The following is a 3,853-nucleotide window of genomic DNA, read 5'->3' as shown; positions in this document are numbered from 1 at the left end:
TCCTATGATTAAGCCTCAATCTTTTAATGAGCCTGTGATCCTGGGCTGTGACCCCCACAAGTGCTTTTCAATTGTTTCCCTCTTAGGTGAGACAGGAAGGCTAGAGGAGGCTGGAGTTGGGTATTTCCCTTCCCCCAGGTCAGTTAAGCTCTGGTAAAAAGAGTTTCTGTTCATCTGGTAAAACAGATGAACGGAATGCTCTGAATGTATTTCAGAATGGCTGTTTTCCCCACCCCCTGCCAGAAGCATGAGGGGATTTTTCTCTGTCTCTAACTGTGAGAACTTGGTAGCTCTTTTGAAGATAAAGCTCAGATAAGCATGGGCAACCTTGAAAGACTGGCCTTCTTGGAGTTTTTAACTCAAACTTGTCCACACCAAATTCCAGCAAACCATCAATTACAGTTTAGGTTTTCCTACCCTGGTACTTGTTCCTGTGGAGTTCCTTAATCCTATATGTTGTGATTGTCTTTATCTGCTTCTCTGTCTCGCAAATTTGAGTGTGGGCGTGGGTGGGGGGGGTGGGGCCGCGCAGCACTTGTGATCTTGAAACTCTGATGCATCTAAGAACAGTTGCTAATTTTCAGTTTGCTTATCTTTTTTTCTTGTGGTGAGGTTGGCAATGATGACTTTCAAGCTCCTTACATGGCAGACTGAAAACTAACAGTGTTTTTGAAGAGCAAAAGTTTTTAATTCTTAAGAAGTCAAATTTATTGATTTTTTTCTTTTTATAGTGTCTGCTTTTTGTGTCATGTTTAAAAATCCTTGCCAAACCCAAGTTCACTAAGATTTTCTCCTAGAAGTTTTATAGTTTTACCTCTTACATATAGATCTACAATCCATTTTGAGTTATTTTTTGCATATGGTGTAAGGTAAGGTCAAAGGCTTAATTTTTTGCATATTCAGTTATTGAGAAGATTTCTTGTAAAGATTTCTTTCTTGAAAACATTATCCTTCCTCATTTAAGTGTCTCAGCATCTTTGGCAAAAGTCATATGTGTGTGTCTAGAGATTCTATTCTGTTCCTTTGATCTCTTTGTCTCTATGCCTGGACTACAGTTTTGATTCTGGAGCTTTATAATAAGTCTTTAAATGGTGTTATTAATGTTAGTTATCCAAAATTCAACATTCTTTTTCAAATTTGTTTTGGGTAGTCTAAGTCCTTTCCGTTTCTATATAAATTTTAGAATCCCTTTGTCAAATTTTATTAAAAAGTCTGCTGATATTTTTATTGATATTGCAATAAATTTATAGATCAACTGGGGGGGAATTTATACTTTAGAAATAGTGAGTCTTCTGAAACATGAACATAGTATATCTCTCAGTTTATTTAGGTCTTAGTTTTTCCCAGCAATCGAAGATTTCAATGTACAAGACTTACACATCTTTTGTCAAAGTTATTCATTAATATTCAATAATTTCAATACTATTTTAACAATGCATTTAAAAATTAAACTTCTAAGTGTTTGTTCCTAATATGAAGACATATGAGTGAATTTTGATTTTGATAGTGTCCTGCGACTATGCTAACTTACTCATTAGTTCTTTTTTTTTTTGTAGTTTTATATTTTTCCTAGCACATATACAATGTGCACATAATACTGTCTATTCATTTTCTTTGATGTGCAGCCTCATGTGCGGCCACTCTCATGGCCATCTGGGATGCTCTTTCCACAATGGCTCTGTGGTTCTTGGAGGAGACATTGTGAGCAATCTCTGCACAGTAAGATTTGTTGCACATCAGCAGCACCTCAAGCTCCTTGATGTTGCAGACTAGAAACTTCTGGAAGCCACGGGGCCGCATGTGCTTTGCTTTCTTGTTTCTCCCATAACCAATGTTGGGCATCAAGATCTGGCTCTTCTTCTGCACAGCCTATCGTCAATGCCTCTGACTTCCAATAGTTGCACTTAATTTTGACATAGCAGTCTGACTGGTACCAGATGAACTTCTTGGTCCCCTTTTTAACTATCTTGGGCTTCATCGGAAGTCTGAGGGTAGCCATGATGCTGAGTAGAGATGGCTGCCACCTCTGCAGGCAGTACCAAGGAAGAGCTAAACTTACTCATTCGTTCTAAAAGTTCTTCTGTACATTCCATGAAACTTTCTACATAGGTAATCAGTGTTTTTGAATGAAGACCATTTTATCCTTCTTCTCCATAACATATAAGTGACTTCAAAAATCTTAACTTACAGTACTGGCTAGAATCTCCAGCACAATGTTGAACAGAAGTGAGAGTAAATATCCTTGCACTAAACACTAAGATTAGCGAAAAGTATTCAGTATTCAGTCTTGCACCCTTAAGTAGGGTGTCAGCTGTACGTTTTTTAATAGATGCTCTTTATCAGATTGAAAAGTTCCCTTCTTTCTCCTAATTTGCTGAAGAGTTTATATTGGGAATATATGGTGGGTTTTGTCAAATGCTTTTTCTGCATACATGAGAATATCCTATGGTTGCTCTATTTTAGTCTTTTTCACTGATTTTGAAATTCCAACCACCCTTGCATTCCTAGGATGAACTCCACTCGTTCATAGTGTACTATCTTCCTACACATTGTTAGATTCAATTTATTGAAATTTTGATAGTTCATGAAAGATAATTTTCAGTTTTGTCTTCTTTTCATGTCTTTCTTTCTGGTTTTGGTACCAGTATAATGCTGTCTCACATAATAAGTTTGCAAGTGTTCCTTCCTCTTCAATTTTCTGATAAAGTGTGTGTAGAATTAACATTATTTCTTTCCTTAAATGTTTACTAGAATTCACTAGTAAAGACTTTTGAGTCTGGAGTTTTCTTCTTGAAAAGGCTTTTCGCTACAAAGTCTATTTTAAAAAACAGATATACGGCTATTCAGATTGTCTGTTTCTTCTTGAGTAAGCTTTAGTGGTTTGTATTTTACAAGGAATTTGTCTAAGTTGTCAAATTTATTGGCATAAAATTATTTGTAATATTCTCTTTCTATTCTTTTAGTATATACAAAATAGTGCTATTCCCTCTGTCATTTCTGACATTGTTGATCTGTGTCTTTTCTGTTTCCTGCTCAGGCTCCTCTATATAAATGAGCCAAAGATAACTTCTGTACATTAACCCTATATTGTTTCTTTAAAGCAGGCTGGGACCTGTTAGCTCAGGTGCCAAAGTCAAATTTTACACATCTGGTTATTTTAAATATAGCCCAAATGAACAGATTTTTAGCTTTTAGAGCCTTCTACTTTGCATACCCCAGGATACAGCACCCAACATCTGCTAGCCACAGATAAAATACCCCTGGAAATCTCTGATCCAAATACCCTCCATTGTGCTGCTGAGCGACACCCTGTGGACACATAAGTCCTCTCTTCAATTCTCCTCCTCCTCAGGAATTCTCTTGCCCTCCCCCCTTCTGGCACATGGTCCCTGTATAGAAGACTCTGGATGGCCTCATGCAATAAGGGAATTCCCCATATGCCACCCAGTGTTGCCCAAATAGAGCTCATTGTGTGCTATTGCTACTTCATGGTCATTTCTTTTTTCTTATTTAGCCCCTAAATCTCTTGAACTCAATATAATTGGTGATAAAAAAAAAAAAAAAGGCGGGGGGGTAGAATTTTGGAAATGATGAAGAAATTGATATGGGGTCCATCCAGTCAGTGGGACAATCAAATGGCAAAATGATCATGGACAGCCTTAGTGGTTGGGACTCAAATTTTGGAACACTGCCACATCATTTTGGTGTGGCATTGCTCTGTGTCATATTGTACTCTATATTTTTTGTAGTCTCTCCCAGTGCCTCATCAGCTTGGACAAATGGTGCCACCAGTATTTGAGTGAACTCATGCCATTGGAACAGACTTCTGAGCCCAGAGGCCCAGAGCAGCCCC

At 37.6% G+C, this 3,853-nt stretch overlaps 1 pseudogene; it reads right to left on the bottom strand.

Moving 5' to 3' along the window:
• Positions 1-1,601: 1,601 nt before the first annotated feature.
• LOC145719962 (large ribosomal subunit protein eL32 pseudogene) lies at positions 1,602-1,999 on the bottom strand (annotated as a pseudogene).
• Positions 2,000-3,853: the final 1,854 nt, after the last annotated feature.

Source organism: Leptonychotes weddellii, unplaced genomic scaffold (genome assembly GCF_054177405.1).
Source record: "Leptonychotes weddellii isolate Sample4059 unplaced genomic scaffold, ASM5417740v2 HiC_scaffold_8781, whole genome shotgun sequence".
NCBI lineage: Eukaryota > Metazoa > Chordata > Mammalia > Carnivora > Phocidae > Leptonychotes > Leptonychotes weddellii.
The sequence above is the reverse complement of the archived record's forward strand: the minus strand, read 5'-3'. Positions and strand labels throughout refer to the sequence as shown.